Raw genomic sequence first — 21,533 nt, 5'->3', positions numbered from 1 at the left:
TATCCTACAAAAACAGGTTGCTAGGTGTAGCTTTAGCACACAAAACCCTGAACTGGATTACAACTCTCCCTGGAATGGATTCCCACAATCAATATAGAAGGTCATATTGGGCATGCTCCTACACTAAGAGATTGAATCCACACACTCAGTATAGAATGTCATACTGGGCATGCTCCCACAGTTAGAGAAATAAAGGCCATGTCTAGCAACACAGTGGACTATGGATATCTGTTATCTGCAGATGTCTGTGCACACACACCAAAATGTAAACTGATTGGTCTGCACACACACATACATTGGACAGGGGAAACCCACAGCCAGCTGTAGGTGACAGATATGTGGTAAATCTTCACCTGGTTTGTGTGATGCACACATATCTAAGTCCAGCTTACTACAATTATTCAAACATACACACACATAGACATGGGGAAGACAGAGACAGATAGTGAGAGAGTCAGTCCCATTATGAAGCCTTTCCCATCCAGTACATATCCCATAGTATCCACTCCACAGTATCTGCTAATGTATGCCACCTAAGATGTACCTTTGGACGAGCCACAGATCTGTAAGCTCAATAGTGTATGTGATAAATACATAACTTGCTAGAGCAAATAAGTAGCTAGGGAGGGGTTTGAATTGCAATCCTGGCAAGTGTGTGTGTGTGTGTGTGTGTGTGTGTGTGTGTGTGTGTGTGTGTGTGTGTGTGTGTGTGTAGATAGAAATCACTGTTTTACTCCATCCCCACCCAGTACACATCCCATTGCCCAATATCATAACATGTGCCACATTCAGTCACTGTACAGATTCCTATTGCTAGCCCCAGCCCTATATGCTGTGTGGTGCTTGTGATAACTGTTTAACACTAGAGTACCAATAACTATGTAGCAGTTCTAATGTCAGTCTTGTCAAATTTAAAAGTGTGTCTGTTTGTATGAGAGTGTCTGTGTTTGTAGAGACATGATTTTGAGGCCATTCCCACTTACTACATTTCCCTTTCCCCTCCTTTAGCACTGCTGCTGATGTCACTCACCTTTAAAGATACCTTTGGAGAGTTGTCTAATATATAAGCTCAGTGGCACATCTGATAAATGTGTAATACTGTAGTAGCAATCATTAGATAGGTATGGGTTTGAATCTCATTCCTGGCAAGTGTGTCTGTGTGTCTGTGTCTCTGTGGTTGTGTCATTATCATTGTGAGCTTTATACATTGGGGTGGGGAGTTTGCTAAACTTTTTTGTGGTCCACAAAGTACACTACTAAATGTCCACTGTACAGGGCCCATTTTTTGTGGTAGCTATGGACACTCTGCAGTCCTACAATCCGTTTGTCATGTGAAATAACTATAGAACAGTATGGAGTAAGAAACAACATATGTGCAACTTGTTGTCCTGGGATACAATTCCACAGTCAGGAATCATAGGAAAACATACTCATCTCTTCATTAATTCCTATGTCACTAAGTTGTCCACAACCCGGCTCAGGGATGGTACCCACAGTGTGAAAGCAGCAGACCCCATGTCAGACTGCCAAACAATCATGAGTGGTGACAGCTTGCCAATCATGAGGGAAGTAACACAGGTTCTTGTCTTGGGTCAGCTCTTGTTTATGTGTGGCTCAGACATACAACCAAACATGAATAAACTGTGGTTTGCAATGTTTGCAGACATTGCTAATTGGGGGCTATGTTCACATCCCCAGAATATGTACACATCCTGCATAAAGTTTCCACTGACAACTCCAACTGTTGTCAGAACACTGGCCTTAGTCTCATTGTCAAAAAGATGCGTCCCAATCCCCTGTTGAATCAATATGTTGTCCACAAATGGCCACATTGGTGGTAGTCCAATGGGGACATATCTCCTTATAGAAGGTCAGTGAGCACAGCTTGACAGAAACCTCTCTTCTGACCACCACCTTACCACTGTGGACAGAAAGTCCTTCCATGTAGCACACTGCATAAGTAAGGGTGTGTCATCGTGGAATTGAGAGGTCAATGTCTCCCTCTACACCCCACTTAGTAGGTCAATCAGTGGGTACAATGGTCCATTTGCCATGTAACTCATTGGACACCTACAACAACTGTGTAGGCTGCAAGTGTACTGCACATGTGGGACCCTAGCCATCACATAACTGTCCTATATGGACAGAGACCTGAATCTCCAAGTGTTCCTGGTCACATCTTGGCTGCTTTCAGGCAATCTCTGATTGACTGACACTGACATGTCTTCCCAGCTGTGTTACGAATGCCACAGCTAGGACACCCCACTCTGAATGCACCGCATGTCATGGATACCTCAACCAGGCTACCACAGTAAACAGAACATGTTTAGGGGCAGGTTCTTAACCCAGTCACTGGCCAGGTTATGCAATATATGTTGCATGCATGTCAATTGGAGCACCTCACTGGCCCCTTCAACAGAAAACCAGATGAGTGGATGTTGAATTTAACTGTCACCCTGGGGATCACTCAAGTGGCAGTAGTTGATAGATGGCCTGCTGACAAATGTCAGGTGGCATGATACCAGTGTACTCACATGACCTACTCTTCTCATCTCTCCATGGACATTAGTCTGGTAAGGTACACACCTAGGAACACCTGCACCTATGGACCTCAGTAATGACAAATGTGTCTGTGTGCATTACTGAGTATAACAATGCTTGTGTGTTTGTAAACTTCTAGTTGAAAATACTCTGAGGGCCTTCTCACCCACTACACCACCCCATGGCTATACTTAGAATGGGCTGCTGCTGTAATTCACATTAAATTTACCGTGTGACACTCTTCACCCTATGGGCTACCTGGAGCTTGCAGTAGCAGCATAACACTGTTATATAAATGGGTAGATAGGCATGGGATACCCTCTGAGTCCCAGCAAATGTGAATGTGTGTGTGTGTGTGTGTGTGTGTGTGTGTGTGTGTGTGTGTGTGTGTGTGTGTGTGTGTGTGTGTGTGTGTGAGTGTGCATATTTGTAGGGGACAGCATTCTGAGGCCTCATTCTCCAAATACACGAAACATTGCCATACATTATAAGGGATGGTGATGTTGCTGACATTAGGAGAGCCATGACAAAACCCTCACCCTACTATCCCTGTGGTGTGTGCAATAAATGCATATCCCTGTAGTAGCAATAATTAGATAGACAAGGGTTTACATTGCAGTCCTGGTAAATGTGTGATTGTGGGTATGTCAGAGCAGTATCATGGATTTCAGGGAGTACTATATCCAATGTGTGGTAGGGGTGCTGGGTATACTGTCTTTACACCATGGTACGTCCAGTATATGTCCCAAGGTCCATTCTATGATGATCACTGTCACTATCAACCATACAGGTAACTGATTACACTCTTCCACCCAATAATGCATGTGCTGTGTGCAAAAACTATGTAAAAGTATGGACTCACTAACAAGGTAGTCAGCACTGCTAAGCCCAGGTCTGTCAAATGTGTCTATGACTGTATGTGTTTGTCAATGTGTATATGTCAGTAGTGTCCATTAACACCCAATACAGCCCCCATTACCATACTGCACACGTCCTGGTGATGTTCACTTTACAGGAAGCTCAGGACATACCTCACCCTACAAGCTCTGTGGTGTGTGCAATTAAGACCAAACACATTAGTAGCAACAAGTACTTAGGTAGAGGTTCTAATCTCAGTGATGCCAAGTAAGCGTGTGTGTATGTCAAGGGATCTACTTCAGTTTGCAGAAAAAATATATATTTCCCAGGAGATCATTTGTCTGAGAACTAACTGGCAAAAGGTAACATTGCAATGCAATCATCTTGTGGAATTCATTCCATCAAAACTAGTAGTGGAAGTGTAAATGCCCTTTTCCCCACTGTACAGCTGTACAGCAATACTGGAGTTAGTATATATAGTTAGGGTGGTTGTTGTGGGCACAGCCATCTACATTGGGGTATTGTGAGTATCCCCCACTTAGTGTGCTGTTATACTGTCCAGTTTATGTTAAGAGGTTAAGTAGTTGTTAATTACACTGTGTGTGGTTCTACACCACCCCTCACCCTCCAAAGTGGGGGGCTATGTCCCCACACCAGCACAACTATTTATATCAACTCAAGGATTGCACTACATTGGGGAAAACTACATGTACCCTGCCAGTACTATTTTCAATGAAATGAAAATTGGCGGACTGATTTAGTGATGTGATGTTTTGGCAATTTAGTATTGGTGGAATTACATAGGCCAAAGTGAGTTCTCTGCAAAATGAAGTAAACCCATGTGAACAGTATTCCCTGTGTGTTGCATCAACACAAAAGCCTGTGTTTGTGTGTGTGTGTATGTGTGTGTGTGTGTGTGTGTGTGTGTGTGTGTGTGTGTGTGTGTGTGTGTGTGTGTGTGTTATTCACAAACGTTTGGTGTGTGCCACCCAGTACACTTACCATTGTCCACAGTAGAAGAGCTGCTTACATCAGCCACCATGCACTCACCTGTATACACCACTCAGACCTATCAGCACATGCAATAACTGTTATACAGACCTGTTACTTGTGTTCAGCTGTACCCAGGATATGACACAGTCAATGTGTTACCACAGTGCCACACTCCTTGTAGGAAAAGACTGCAGACCAATATCCTCCTGACACACAGACACCTAGAACCCAAACAGAATACATTATGGAGACCACATTCAGTCAGTGTTAATAACAGCAATAATGCATCATGGCTGAACACCTACACACCCTGATGTGTAAGCATTAAACATTCCAGCTGACAACACTTTAAACAGCATTAAATTGCTAAACTGTAGTACATTCACCCTCTGCATCAGAACCATATTAGCATGTCCCTGCATCAATGGTATGGATGACAGGGATGTGGCACATGTATCATCATATGCACAGGGTGTGATGTGGGTTTGCCAGAGGACTAGGCTGAGCCATTTGGTTGACTTCATGTGTGTGGGTTAGGGGGTTGTTTATTAAATTGCCTGTGCAGACATGGTGTGGGTAAGTATGGAGGTGCCCTAGCTGTGATGGTGATGTGTGTGTATGGATGCACACAGTTCTGCCATGTGGCTGCCCTACACAGGGGTACATTGAACAGCTGTGGAATGTACATGGCAGGGTGCACAAATTACAGTGTCCAGCCACAGACAAGGGGACTGGCCCTGCCAGAGTTTTCACAGGCACCACCAGCCAGAAGCCCAGATGTGGTACTCCCCCCTGATGATGACATTTGTCTGCAGGATCTGGGTCCCTTTTGGGACCAGCAAGGACCATGCACATGGCCTGCTGCACTGTGGTGTGGACAGCACACCCCTTGCAGTGGTGCTTCTGGTACTGCCACTACAGGAGCAGGAGCGAGATGTTGAACATCCATGTAAACATCCACCTGTTGGTGTTGCTAACCTACATCCACATGGCCAATGCCCTATTCCCACCACATACTCTAACACAGACATCACAAGGTTGAGGATTCCCAACATCTCACCCAACTGTCTATCCATGACCTCTGCAACATAACAGTGGGCATCTGCATGATCACAAATGTAGTCACGCATGGCAGGAAGAAGAGCCCTCTGGAGCCTCAGACTATCTCTGCTGTAACATTCAATACATGCCTGTGCCTCCATGATGGCCCAATACATGCATCTGGTGACACCTGCTGTGACACTTCTGCCAGGGGCATGATGGCCATCAGCCCTCCTATGAGCACTCCTGTCCATCTGCCTGGGTGGGACCTCACCGATTATCTGGCTATGGCTGCTGTGTACAGACACACTTTCCATAGTCAGCACACTTTCCTGTCCCATGCCACCACCCGCCAACTGTCCCTCATCTATCGCCACTGGTGATGGGGTATGTTGGGGAATTGTGACTGTGTGCAGGGATGGGGTAGATAAAAGTGGGATGCCAACCAATGGCAGAGATTCAGCCCCTGACAACCCTGTCTGTGCCTCACTATGCCTATCATCATTGTCAGAGTCTCTATGGACACTAACATCAGTTTGCCTGCAAGAGGGACACTGACCCACATCGCCACTTGTGAGGGGCACCAATAAATTTAAATTAAGACTTGTACATTATGGTTTATATCTACACATACACACACACACAAACACACACACACACACACACACACACACACACACACACACACACACACACACACACAGGTGAGGTGGCACAAAGATATTACACAGACCTCTCAATACCCAACAGTTGACATGCATGACATATGGCACTCAACAGCATGCACTGCAGCCATTCTTAATTATTGTTACCAACAATATACATCTCTGTGATGCATGAGTTGTGTTAGTAGGTGATTCCCTTTCCCCTGGAACACACTGCACCCATGTACACATTATTGCTGTGCACCTGCACAGCAGACTGGCATGTACTGTGCATCATACCACACAAGTGTACAAATCATTGCTGAATGTGTAGATGTCTGGCAGTTATGTTTGCTCTGTTGCTCACATCCCCTATGTGTTTGACATAACTGGGATGATATGAGGACTGATGTCAATAATTAATGCTTGACCTTTGATTTACAGATCTCATCATCAGCAGTGTATGTATGTGCAATAAAATCTGGTTACACAACAACATTCAAAGCTTAATGTGGATATGAGGAGTGTACACACCCCTGTTGACATGGCAGCCTTTTCTATGATATGCAATGGGGCCACACTACTGCATTTGATAACATTACACACACCTGATATGTGACATATGACCTGTGCAATGCAATGCAGTATCAAACAAATGTGTTAGTTATGGAGATGCTGAATGAGATGCATACAATATGTGGGTTGCATAAGTGTGCACACCCTTAACACAATGGTTTGTTGAATCAGCTTTTAAGTGAACTACAGCAGTCACTATTCCTGGAAGGGGTATACTAGCATGGCCCATCTGTACTTGGCATTTTCTGGTCTTTCTGCCCTACAAAGGTCCCCCAACTCTGCCAGATTGCAAGGTCAACGCTTGTGCACAGCCCTTGGATGTCACACAGTGGCTTCACTATTGCTGTAGAGTCTGGGTTATGTCTGGCACAATTCATAACCTTGAATGTGTTCAGATACAGCCATTCTTAGCTAGCTTTAGTTGTATGCTTCAGTTCACTGTTGTGTTTGAAGCTGACACCCCTCCCCACCCCCAGCCTTATTGCAGATGTTTTACAACTGTGGGCCACACGAGTGTTATTTTGTAATGTTCCAAATTCCACCCACCACTTCTACAGCCTAGTTCCAACTAATAAACAGCAACCCTAAAGATGTACACTGGCACCAGCAAGCTAAAAGTTGGGGATGGTGGCCCTGAGGTAAAGTGAGGTGTTGTTTGTGCATCACACTTATCTTTAATAATACTGTCTGTAGGTTTGAGCCTTTGTCTCATGACACCATTACACATTGCAACACATATCTTTGGGAGACATGATGTTATGCTTTTGCTACCTGTACAGAGCCCTGGATGATGTTCCATGTGGGACAAATCTTCAATCTAATTACCCTAACCCATAGACCACACTTATGCAGAATCCAAGTGATTGTCAACACAGGTACTACACAGGCAGTACTTGCTAAACATTACTGCAACTCCATCAGTGTTGCTGCATGTCTCTGGACAGCCTCCCTGACCAGTTTGCAACATGTTCTGTCATCTGTTTTTTGTATGGTCATCTGTTTGTTTTCTACATCACTGCTGTCCCATATTTAATACACCTCTCGATCCCTATCTGCAATGTTTGCCATGGTATATGCAATGGTGAGGTAAGGTTACTTTTCCCACTCCTGACTGCTATCTTTCAGATATGGGATCCATTTCATGCTTTGTAAGATGTGCGCAAGCCATGGCTGGCTCTGTTGCAGGCAAATGGGCAAATGTCATGAACATACTTCTTGGACAGCAGACCCTTACTTGGTGTGACATTGAGGCCCTGTACTTGATGGCAGGTGTGTACTCAAGAAGAGTGAATGCTGTCAGTACATCAAAAGCTGCCTCCACACTATGTTATTTGGAGTGTGTGCACACATATGCTTCCAGTGTTTTGTAAGGTTTGTGTACCCCATATTTGTTGTCCTAACATAGGATTCTATATTACACATTCATTGCTCATGTTAGGCTCAAATTACAGGTTGTAAAAAATGTGGAATGTGTTATTGTGGTCTGCTGTTGTGTATATCAGGAACAATTGCCATTGTAATAGTGGTGTATACACTCTTGTATCCACTGTATAAGGGTAATGTTTCATACATTTCCCTACTGTAGGCCATTTGTCCCCCATTTTGTTTATCTCTGTCCACACATCTTGCACTAACAGGTTGTGAGGTATACTGCAGAAATCCTAAATACCCTTCAGATATACCACCATGGTGACCACTGTGATGCAGTGCAGTTAACACCAACAAAGATGAACATGTACAGCATGCATTATGGGTAGGTGTGTTAAATGTATGCATGGCAAATAGCATGGCCTTAACATGGCCGATGTATTGGCAAACCTGAACAAAAAAACTCCATACTCACCAGCTACAGGCTGATATCTCAGTTGTATACCAGAGAGACATAAATAGTTGTGGGAGAGAAGAGAAGTAATGTCACTAGCCACTCCTGTGGCATTGGTACAGGATGGAAGCATCATTTCAGCACATCAACAGTACAAACCCCAATACTAAGGAATATGCAGGCCATCAACATAGATGTGCATGTCTGTGCATTACTAAACTCCAGCAACAGACTATCTTATCTGACATATGCATGTAGATATTATACAGATAAAAATGGATAAGCAATGGTGTTCTAATAATGTGTACTGGGGCCTTACCTGCACACTCCTCGTCCATTGTGTGGGTGGCACCCACCCTCCACAATGCCGTTTTCGGCTTCATGGCTTGACTGGCAAGCGGATGCCTGAAGGCTGGCAAAGAGTTCCTCAGCATCTGTCAGTTGGGGCTGGATGGCTTGATCCCCACCTGTGGCTAACCAGTTCCTTGCAACAGCAGTAGCCCACTGATGGGCATGATGAATGTGGTCAGTGCAATGATGGCGCACCTGCTCTAATTTTGGCTATGCAGGCTGGCATATTTTACCCTGTGGATGAGCTCATTCCACAGGGCAGTGCTCTCTTGCAGATCCTGGGCTCTATGGCTGAATAACTTGTGATAATGTTGTATCACATACTGTATTATGGTGTAATTCTCTGTGTTGCTGAATGCTGGTAGCTACGGAAGTTGCATATTACCTGAAGACATAAACAGGAAAAAAGGTCCCAGAACCTCATACGGATTTCCACTTGCACATCAACAGTGGATATTACTTGCAAATAATCAAGACTATACCATAACACTCTAAGTTGTCATGGCTTTGGCATATTGCATTACACTCCTGACCCTGACTTATCTAGTTCGTCCAATGTTGGACATTTAATTGCATAATCCTCTATTCTCCATTCATTTATGTGTAGAGGGATGACAGTTGCCATCTTCCATGTGGCTGGTGTGTGGATGGTGGCAAGTCTGTGCTTGACTGTAGTGTGTGATGGAGCTGTGAGCACATGCCTGAGTTCATGTAGGAGGCAGACTGTAGTGTTCTCATGCCCCATGGAGATTTGCTGTTGTTGCCATCAGTAGGCAATATGTACATGCTCGCCACTGATAAGGGCAGAAGTGTGGTTGATGTGCATATCTCCCTGTACAAATGGTGTGGACAGGATGGCACTGTTCCCACCTAACTTGTCTGATTCAGGTTGCCTGTATCCATGGCATGTGTGTATAAGGTGTGCTTTATCCCCAGTACAGGTTGAATTGTAACCAAAAATAACACAAGAGTAGGTACTTCGACACCAATGACTCCAAAACCAAGCAAAATAAGTACCACTGATGAAGAAAAATAGTTGGCTCAAAGATAGAATTCCAAAGCTGGTTTAATAGTTAATTCAAACAAATAAACACAATTCCGCAAACTGCGTTTTCGTCTAAGTTGCTAAGACTTCCTCACTTGCAAACAATGAATGAATGAATAAACCATATCATTATATAATCAATTAGATTAATTATCCAAGTAATCCACATTTGAATTAACTATTAAACCAGCTTGGGAATTCTATCATTGAGCCAACTATTTTCCTTCATCTGTGGTACACAGGTTGAATTGTGTTATTGCCTCTGAGACTGTCTACATATGTGGAGACATTGTTGCAATTCGCCTTGGTGGTGTGGATATGTCTGATATATAGTCATAGTCAGCCTTACAGGAAGTCACTTGTGAACCTACATACTTGCTCAGATATAGGTGGACTTGCTTCCAACTTGTGGTCTGCACCTATGTATCCCTGTACAGCCGCTATACAACCTATTATGTGCTTGGTGTATTGCTGCTGCCCACCAAGGAGGATTACTCTATCCTTGGTGAAGGCTGGTTTTACAGGTCAGGTATTGCTGATTCCATATAGCTACAGTGGATATAAAGTGTACACACCCCTGTTTCAATGCATGGTATTTGTGCAGTTGAAATATGACCCCACAAAAACTCGTTTCAACAGAATCCCCACCTGTAATGTGACCTATAGCCTGCTCAATTCAATTGAAAACATAGCAATCTGTTCTGTGAAAACATATTGGAAATAATACTCAGTACAGTAAGCCAGCTGAATGTGTGTGCACACTCTTAAATTGATATGTTGTGTAAACACCTGCTGAGATGAATACAGCATCAATTTGTCTTGGTTTGTACTCTAACATCATGATACATCTTCACTTGGCAATGGCTGCTCACCTTCCTTGAAACAACTTTGTTTCTTTTTCAATAGAATTGTACAGGTTATGGGTCACATTTGAGGTGAGAAACATTTTGAAATGATTTTCTGTGGTCTCACTGGCATACAGCACACAATTTTGGCATTCCAACAGAAGTGTGTATAATTTGGATATCCGGTGTATATGGGTGTTGATATAGCTGTTAGTGGTAGGCATGGGCAGTGGCTCATAACACAGTTGTACACTTTTCTGATTACTACCTGATAATCATGCCTACTGTAGTACCCATGTCAGTGTCATGGCAATGCAACAGCCAGTAGCTGTACACATTTATTTCTGTTGTATGCAGTGACACTGATATTACACACATGTGCAACATGCACAACCTATTTTCTGGACTGCTTGTAACCCATGTTATTACTTTTGTGCCATTCAGCTGAACATACATATACATACACATGCTCAGGGGATACCTGGTATACATTTGTGTTCTATGTCAGTATGGCACACTGTATTTACAGTCTTGCAGCTCAGTCATACTTCTCAATCTATTATACCAGGACTTCTGGACAATGGCCCACATCAATGGGTGACAACAGGGAAATCAATATGGATAACGTATTAATATAGCTGACATAACACAAGTTTATGTCTATTTGACTATAGATATCAATCACAACTGTAACTATTATCCGGCAGAACCCTGTACAGTTAAATGTTATTAATTCAATATATCACATGCAGTTTAACACACACATCTGCAATAGTACTTTACTATGCACATGCCCTATATAGGTATCTGAGATTTACAACACAAACATGTACAATACACATATTCACAGGTAACACATGGATATGGACAACATCCCATTAACTGGCCTAGCAGTGGTACAGTCATGACTGTTTGGCAGACACTCTAGTGGTTGCCATATGGGAGCTGTTCTTTCCCAGGTCAGGCTCCTCAGCTGTGATCTCACCTCTCCACCTCTTAGAGCATCACATCTGGACAAAGCCTAAAATTATGGGGGAATAAATAAAGACAGATCTTAAATATGCCTGTTACAAACGTATGAAGTTTGTAGCATAATACATTTTGCATTACCATGACTGTTCTGAAGGATGTGGAGTCTGAAACTCAAGTGTTTGTCATTACATCATGACTTCCATTCTCAGCTATTTGCAAGAATAATATAGCTGTTAGGAGGAACATACCAAACACTATGATGGGTAAATCTTGACATTCTATGAAGATCTGTACAGTTGACAGGTATGGTCCACTGCAGACAGAGCCAAATGCTATGTCCATAGCAGCTATTCAGCAGGACATCATTACAGCAAGTCTTGTTAGCACATATAATTCTTTCAAAATCATCTATCCCATTATTTCAGACCAAGTACTACATTCAGTTACATGCTTACATGTTTCACATACCTGTTTTATTTTTATGCTCTCTTCCATGTTCCAGTTTAGGTTTATTTCTTTTTTGTTTTGTTTTGCTTGGTTTGGTTTCTCTCTCTTTCTGCTCTCTGCACTACAGGGATCAAGCTGGCTTGAATTGGTTGCAGCATGGCTTTTGTGGGTGAGGCACATGAACAGGTGATGGCCTCTGCACCAACTGATGTTCCCCACTTGCTAATTGCATGCAGGCAGCTGTGTAGTTCTTCCAATAATCAATGTCATAGCAACCCAATACTATAATTGACTGCTTCATGTGGGTGTTGTCCCTTTACCTTGCCATTATGGAAGACATCCTTCATGTGTGGGGGGCAGCAGTGTTACAGACAGCAGGTAGGAATACCTCTTACAACAAAACTTGTGGACACAGGCCAAATATATATTTGTATAAGGTTCCAGACCTAGGGACAAAGTGTGAGTATTACAGTTATATGCTTTAAATACTGCTAGTTTTACAGGATTTGTGTGTACATGCTAGTTTTGCATGTATTGCAGTCTGTCTGCATAGCTTTCACCTGTGGGGCTATCCACATAATGCCCAGAGGTTTGGCTGCTATGCTTTGTCTGTTCCCCAAATAGGTGTTCTTCTTGACAAATCAGTGGCATTCTCTCTGTTGATTGCTATCAGTACATGGCAATATCCATTTTTGTTTCTAACGTCATATTCCTCAAAAAGGGTATGTTGCAACCAGTCCTGTAACATCAGAAACTTTTACAGTGTGTAACAGCAATATTTCAAATATGGCCCTGTGTTTTGGCCTCTATCCTCCACTTATATACCAGGCTTTGTCTAGATGTCATGCAGTAAGAGGTTGATAGGTATGGTCTATCATTATATAGGGCTGACATTCTTGCTATCCTCCCAGTGATGCTGTGGACTCCCACACATGTTGTGGGGTAGGGGCCATAAATATGAAGGCTACGGCTGGACGACATGTGTAACCCTGTACAGTGAAGAGGTCAGTGTATAGAGAATCCTGTTATATGCCCTTATAAGTCATTTTATTGGCGAGGTATTAAATGTTTTTAACCTTGGCTGTTAGAACATGTGAGGGATATTACTAATAAGAAACTTAAAGGCATATGGCTGTACATTGTCAAACATTTCACCATAGGGACAGTGGTGGGTTAGAGCTTACTGTTTTGGACACAGTTCTGTTTGTCAGTGTGATAGTACAGTTTGAAGTGAAGCATTGTTATGTAAAGGATCCATTTACATTGTAACATGTGATACTTTTCCCCCTAGAGGTTAACTACAGAGTGCAATTGGAGGCTGTTGAACTAAATCTGTAATTAAGTGTTGACTGATTCTTGTGTTCAAGGCAAGTGTTTTTTCTGTTGTACTACTTGAAGGCCTTGGCCAAGACAGCAGAGTATCTTATTTTTTGGGATTATTTTGGGTTACCACCTGTCACTCTTGGTGAGGGACAAACCCTCTTTGTGCATCTGTGTGCTGATGATAAAAAATGACAAATGGCAAATGTCCTGAGATGGTACGACCAATAATGTATCATATGTTTTCTTTGATAGTTGCATAAATCAGTTATTTTGTATTTTGTATTTCAAACACCTAAATGCTACGAGAAATGGCATAAACAACTGAGATAGTACACAAATAAACATTTATATTTATGCAAAAAGTGTGGTGTTATGTCTTTATACTCTCTCTCTCTCTATATATATATATATATGTTTATACCTATATCTATCTATCTATATATATATATATATATATATATATATATATATATATATTTTATATATATATATATATATATATATATATATATATATAGATATATATATATATATATATATATATCTATATTGTTATATATGATTATTTTGTTGGTGGGCAGAACAAGGGCTGTTGGATACGGAGTAAGTAAGGCACTTTTAAGCAGTTGTAAGTGGGTTTGCATGGGTTTATACAGCGGTAAGCAATGCTAACTTCTGGTTAACTTTGCCTACACACAGTTAGCCTTAAAAAGTGCTTAATCTCTGTAGTTATCGCTTATCACCATGCAAACAAGCTTACTCCCACTTACCACTGCTTATTCCTGCTTACTCCCACATTAATTTCTTTAAAAGAAAAGAAAAAAGGGGTACTAGGAAAGTTGTGAAAAAGGTGGCACAAAGAGGGTAAAACAATATGAAAGATAGCTAGGGATGTGCAAGATGGATGTACGGAAGGGCCATAGCTGGCCATTTCTTCTACAGCAACAGCTGTGCATATATACTGAATTTGGAGGTACATTTGGACACTCAAACCCCTCAAAGAGAGGGGTGATGACAATAATAATGTGTTGTGAAGCTAATCAGACAAGATTACGTTTCCAGTGGACACATGTGCGAAATGGTCACTACGTATGGGGCAAATGTTTTTTTTGGGAACAGTTTGCCCTTTTCTTAAGGTGAGAGTGGGATGTTGGGGAAGCATAGTAGGTATATTTGGGGAGGTAATTTGGGTAGGAAGACAGACAATACAGCATACAGGGGAGGTATATGACACATGTGGGGGGTAAACACCTTGGATGTGGAGGGGTGTTTGGTAACGGGAAGTCCACGAGCCTCCAAATGGATACAGAGGGACTGAGGTCCCCACCCATGGGCAGTCACCACTGCACCTTCATGGCCCCAAAGGTGGCTTTGCTGGGAGCTCAGCAGGTGGGGCAGGCTGACCTCTAAGTCACCATGTGGCTCTCAAGCTGGCATAGGAGATCTCACAATTCCTTGCAGAGGTCACTATGAACCAGACCTGGATTTGGGTGACCGAATCCTGTCTGCACCTACACCCAGTTGGGGATGAGCCCCATCCCCTGAGGCAGTTCCACCCAAAGGTGGTGCAGAACCAGCAGATGAGGAGGTCCCAGGGTAGGTCCCAGACGTGATGGGGCCCGGTGTCATGGTCAGATGAGGTGGGTGAGGTGGATCCACTGGGATCAGCCTTCCCTGATGTGCTATGGTGTTGCAGTTTTAGAACATATGTTGGTTAGTAATGGTAAACACATTCCAGGATTAGTTATAACAGCATGCATGAGTATTCCCATTAACCCAAAATAACAGATTTGTAACATTTGCATAGCAAACAGAACACATGCATATATGGAACATCCGTGGCAGTACACCAGCATGCAAGTTGCATTGATAGCAACAGGTGACCAATGATAGTATTTGAACAGGAAATATTCATTGGAATAAATTAAAACATTTGTATAACAACAGGACACGTGTCCCATCAGTAGGTTTGGTGGAAAACATACCCATTCATTTATGTGTTTAGATTATTAGTGAAGATAAGGTGGGGGAGAGAGAGAGAGAGAGATGTCAGTTAACAAATGTAGATTCTTGCAGTGGTCACAGCTTTAATAATCATTGCTCTACTCATTACTCTACAGGTATTATTACAACAGCTATGGCCTTGGGTTGGGCAGTGGTATGTTTGTACAGCCTTCTTACAGCTACTTTATACTTTCTCTTGCCTGGAAGACCTGTGGAGAGAATGTTTGTTAATACTACCTGACTGTTTCTACACATTTTCACAAAATCCTAGTTGAAATTATGCATACAGCTTACTACCACTGCTGGGATTCAAACCATGGCTATTTCTGCTAAAAATATAACAAGCGTGCTTTTCATCAGAGGGAGCTAGTGAGAAACTGCTGTCATTTCCTATCTGACTGGGGGCATTCATGACACACAATCAGACAATAAGATACACATTCTGGATGGACCCTCAGCATCATGCAGTGCAGCCCTTTCCAATTACAATTACTACTAATATACACCTCTGGGATACGTGAGTGGTGTTAGTAGCTGATGGTCCTTCACCTAGCACATACTGCACCCATGTAAATTATTGCTGTTCACCTGTATAGCACTGTGGCAACTCCTACAGAACATACTCCACAACTGTACAGGGTTTAGCTAAATGTCTACATGTGTGGCTCATATTTTAGTCTGTTCCTCATAACTCCTGTGTTTGTCTGATACATTACTGGGTTGACCTGTGGATTGGTGCCACTAAGTAATGTCCTAATTGGAGGTGCAGACTGCATAACCTGCAGTACATGTATTTTAAAACAAAGCTGGTTACTCAAACAACTTCCCAAGCTTATAGTGGATATAGTAAGCGTACACACACCTGTTAACATGCCATGTTTTTGTGATATATCATGAGACCTCAGAAATCAGGTCATAATATTGCCATAATTTCATATTACATATAACCTGTGCAATCCAACTGAAGAACATACACATCAGTTACAGGTGATGTCTGGTAACTGAAATAGGTACAATAGGCTGATTGCATGAGTGTACACAACCTTAAAATAATATGCTTTTAAAGCAACTTTTGATTTAATCACAGCATGCAGTCCCCTTGGGAAGGTGTCTATCAGCATGGCACATCTTGACTTGCCAATTTTTTCACATTCTCCCTTGAAAAACACCTCCAACTATGTCAGATTGCAAGGGCATCCCCTGTGCACTGCCCTCTTCAGGTCACCCTGCATATATCCTACTGGATGTAGGTGTGGGCTATGACTCGGCAAGTGCAGACTGCCGCATGTGTTCTGGTGCTCCATCCTTTTGTTGATATGGATGTATGGTTTGGGTCATTGTGTGGAAAGGTGGAATTCCTCACCATTCACAGCTATGTGCCAGACACCAGAAGGTTTTGGAGCCACAAGGAACCAGTGTTTGGAACTGTTCATAATCCCCTCTAACTTGGCTACAATTCCATTTCCAGCTTGTGAACAGCAACCCCAAAGCAGGACACTGCCATCACCATGCTTCACTGTGAGGGTGTTGTTGTTGTGGTTATGTGCAGTGGTGATATTGTGCCAAACACACCTGTCAGAATTGTGGCCAAAAAGTACAACCATGGTCCCATATTACCAAAAACACATTTTCCCAGCTGCTTTTTGGAGACCTGATGTATTGTTTTCAGACTTTCACCTGGCCTGGATGTTGTTTGGTGGGTGGAACTTCTGCCATCTTCCAACCCTACCCTATAGGCAGGATATATGGAGACCATAGAAGGTTGGTGTGACATGTAGTACACACCCAGTACTCACTGGAGATTCCTGCTACTCCTTCACTGTTGCTGTAGGGCTCCAGGCAGCTTTCCTGGCCAGTTTTGGTCTTGGATTCTCATAGACTTTGGTGGGATGTCCACTGCTTCACAATGTTACTGTAGCCCCATATTTTCACAACCTTTTGATGACTGTCTGCACTGTGTTCCATGTTATGTGCAATGCTGTGGAAATGTTTTTGTACCCTTCTCCAGGCTGATATATCTCAAACATGTGGTCCCTTAGCAGCTTCATCAGCTCTATGTGAACCATGGCTGTTACTGTAGCAGGCAAGTGGGTATATGTTAGGATAATCCTGGTAGGACAGCTGACCGTTAGTTGCTGCCAATCAAAGAGTCCCAGTAAATGATGGCTGTTGTGTACCCAATAAGATGTACTGCTGTAGTTATATCAAAAGTTGCCTCAACACAGTACCTCCTTCAGCCTGTGCACACATAGGCATCTATGTTGTTCTACTATTGTTATGTGTCATTATTGTCCCCCTAACAGATTTGTTTGCTTTACAGTTGAATTGTACAGGTTATAGGTCACATGAAAAGTTGGCAGTATTTTGAACTTGTCTATTGTGCTCTCATCTTTGTATATCACACATACCTGGCATTCTAACAGGTGTGAACACCATCTATATGCACTGTAAACCACTAATTTCTACAATATGACCCTAGTTTTGGGCCTATGTTCCCCCCATTTTGTCGGTCTTTGTCCAGGTGTCCTGCAATCACAGGTTGTGAGGTATGCTACAGATATTTGACATCTCCTGCAAATAGGCCCCTGTCATGACCACTGTGATGCAATGCAGTAAACACCACCACAGATGAACATGCAGATATTGCCAAATGGCTGAGTGCAACAGTTGTGTGCATGGTCACATGTATTAACTTTAGCATGTCTGAGGTACTAGTGAGCCACAGCAGTGAAACCCCATAATTAATGGGTTCAGGCTGCTATCCCATGTGCAGACCAGAGGGCCCTATGCAGTTGTGAGGGAGAGGTATTGTCAGCAGATTCACATTAGGCATTGGTACAAGATGAGCTCTACGTTTCTGCACAGGTACAGTACACACTACGATATTACACAATTTGCTGTCCTTCACCATAGATGTACACCCCACCCACTAATCCACTTTGCACTGACATATGCATCTAGTGACTCTGTAGAAGACAGTTTAAATGCTACCTCATTACATTGATGTGCACTTTGGCCTTACCTGGTTGCTCCTTGCCTGTTGCCTGGGTGCCACCCACCTACACAACTGCTGTTTCCTATGTTTGAGTTTGTGTGGGGGCTACCTCAAGATTGGCAAGGAGCTCCTCTGTCTCTGTAGGTGGGGCCTGCATGGCTAGCCCCCCACTGGTAGCAGTACAGTCCCTCACTACAGCAACAGCCCTTTGCTGGGCATGATGTATCAGGTCAGTTGCTCTATGCCTGACCTGATCGTATGTGCCTCCATGGTGGCCCAACACATTCACTCTGTGGACAATCTCATCTGACACGGCAGTATGTTCCTGCAGATTTTGCCAGCTACGGCCAGAAAGGATGGCATAGTTTAAGATTACAGTTTCTGTCTTGGCTGCTGTCTCTGCATCAGTGTAAGGCAGTTGCCACTGCATGACACCTGGAAGACATACACAGGAAAACACATCACAGGACCTCAGACATTGCCCAGAGTTCTTTACAGAGCCAGCACATGTATATGGACTATCATTAGCCACTACTTACAAACACATCATACCCATGTACCTGGCAGCACTGTATGAACATCCATTGTACTCCTAGTCCTGATGTGTCATGTTCCTCCCAGTGAGGGCCAGTGCATTGCATAAACCACCATTCATCATTCATGTTTGTGTAGAGGGATAACAGTGGCCATGTTCCTTGCAGATGAGATATCAATGGTGCTCAGGCTTTGCTTGCAAACAGTGTGTGTAATGGAGCTGGAAGCATATGCATGAATTCATGTAAGATGCAGACAGGAATGTTATCAGGACCCAAGGGGACTTGCTTTTGTTAACTTTGATTAGGCAGTTTGCACCTGATCCATGATGATGAGGGGAGGGGTGCATGTGCTGTACATATCCACCTATACTGATGGTGATCCAGGGGGGTGATGTTTGCCCTAAACCTGTTTGCAGCAGGTTGGCTGTAGCTATGGTGTGTGTGCATGTGCTGTGATTGACCACTATTGCAGGGATGGGTTGGGGTGGTGCCTCTGAGACTGCAGACATATGTGTAGATGGCATCATGATTGCCCTTAGTGGATGTGTCAAATTTGTACATGTAGTTAGCCTTACAGTGTTCCACCTGTGACCTAATATGATCATTCAGACAAAGGTTGACATGTGGTCCAGTTGGTGCTTGCTCCTACTTTGCCCTGTACAACCAATATAGCATCACATTATGTGCTTTGTGTATTGCTGCTGTCCAGCAAAGGGGGTTTCTGCACTTTGGTGGAGACAGGTTTTACAAGTAAGGTATTGCTGAGGCCATACAGATATGTGGATAGTCATATATCTGCTTGTAGTAGGCATGGACACAGGATCAGAACACGGTTGGCGACCTCTACAATTTCAATGTGATACTCATTTTATTATACTATCCATGTCTGTGTCAGGGCAATGACACAACCAGTAGCTGTAAAGGTGTACCCCTGTTGGATGCACACAAACTAAAGTTACACACATGTACAACATGTACAGCTTATTCACCTGACATTTTGTTTCCCATGTCAGTTGTTATGAGGCATCCAGGTACACCTACCCATACATACATATGCACAGGTAATACCTGCTATACATTTCTGTTCTGTGTCTGTATGGCGCACTGTAATGACAGTCTTGCTGCTCAGTTAGTCATGTCAACCTGATAGGGCAGGACATAGGACAACACACATACATGGTGGGCTATGGGCCACAATTAGTGACACTTTCTTTATATTGCTGTAACACACATATGTCATTTCATAGTGCAGTAGCCTTTGCATTCACAGACATACCCTGGCGGATGTCTCATGCTCATATGGCAGGCAGAGAGGTGAAAGGCTAGATGTGTGGTAGTAAGGGTAGGAACTGTTAATTTTGTGAGTATGACTGGTATGGAGAGAGAGCTAGCTGATATGCTGGACAGAGGACAGGTGGATATATTGTGTGTGCCAGACACCAGATGGAAGGGGTGTACAGCTGTGTGTACTGGAGTTGGGTACAAATAGTTCTATCATGGTGTGTATGGGAGGAGAATTGGTGAAGGAACATTATGCCAAGAGTTTTTGTGGAGGTGATAAGAGTGTCGGGTAGAGTGATGTTCAAGAGGCTGGGAATTTATGGTGTAATGTTGACAGTTGTTAGTGCATATGCTCAGCTAATTGAATGTGTGATGGATGAAACAGACGTACTTTGGTGTGGTTGGATGAAGTGATGATGCATGTACCCAAGGGTGAGTGAGTGGTGATTGGAGCAGATTTCAATGGGCATGTTGGTGAAGGGGACAGAGGGTATGCAGAAGTGATGTATAGGTATGGTGTTAAGCAAAGGAATGCAGAAGGTGAGATGTTGGTGGAGTTTGTAACAGAGGTTGGACATGATTGTGTTGAATACATAGTTTTACAAGACTGAGGGGCATAGGGTGACATACAAGAGTGGAGGAAGATGCACAAAGGTGGATGATCTCCTATGCAGGTGCACTTCTTTGAAGGGGATTAGTAATTGTGAAGTGGTGACAGGGGAAAGTGTAGTTAGGCAGCATGGGAGGTTGGTCTGTGGGATGACATTGGTGATCAAGAAGAGGGGAAGCAGTGTGAAGGCAGCACCATGAATCAAATGGTGGCTACTGAGAAAGGGTGAGGTTGACTTCAAGGAAGAGTTAAGACAAGCAGTGAAGAGTTAAAAAAATATATGGTAACTACATCTGAGCTAGTAAGGGAGATGAGTAGAATAGGGCTTGGTGTAACATCTGCACAGAAGAAGGAGGACAAGGAGCCCTGGTGGTGGCATGAGGAAGTACAGGGGAGGATACAGATAAAGAGGTTAGCCAAGGAGAAGTGGGATTGAAAGACAGATGCAGAAAGTAGACAGGTGTATGGGGAGATGGGGTGCATGGCAAAGAGAGTGGTGGCAAAGGCTGAGGATGGGGCATCTGAAGGGTTGTATGTAAGGTTGGACACCAAGGATGTAGAATAGGACCTGTACCAATTGGCTTTACAGTGGCATGTAGCTAGGAAGGATGTGCAGCAGATAAGGCTGAGAAAGACTAATGGTGGAAGT

Source organism: Protopterus annectens, chromosome 4.part1 (genome assembly GCF_019279795.1).
Source record: "Protopterus annectens isolate FY-2018-M chromosome 4.part1, PAN1.0, whole genome shotgun sequence".
Classification (NCBI taxonomy): domain Eukaryota; kingdom Metazoa; phylum Chordata; order Ceratodontiformes; family Protopteridae; genus Protopterus; species Protopterus annectens.
Note: the sequence above shows the minus strand (reverse complement) of the source record.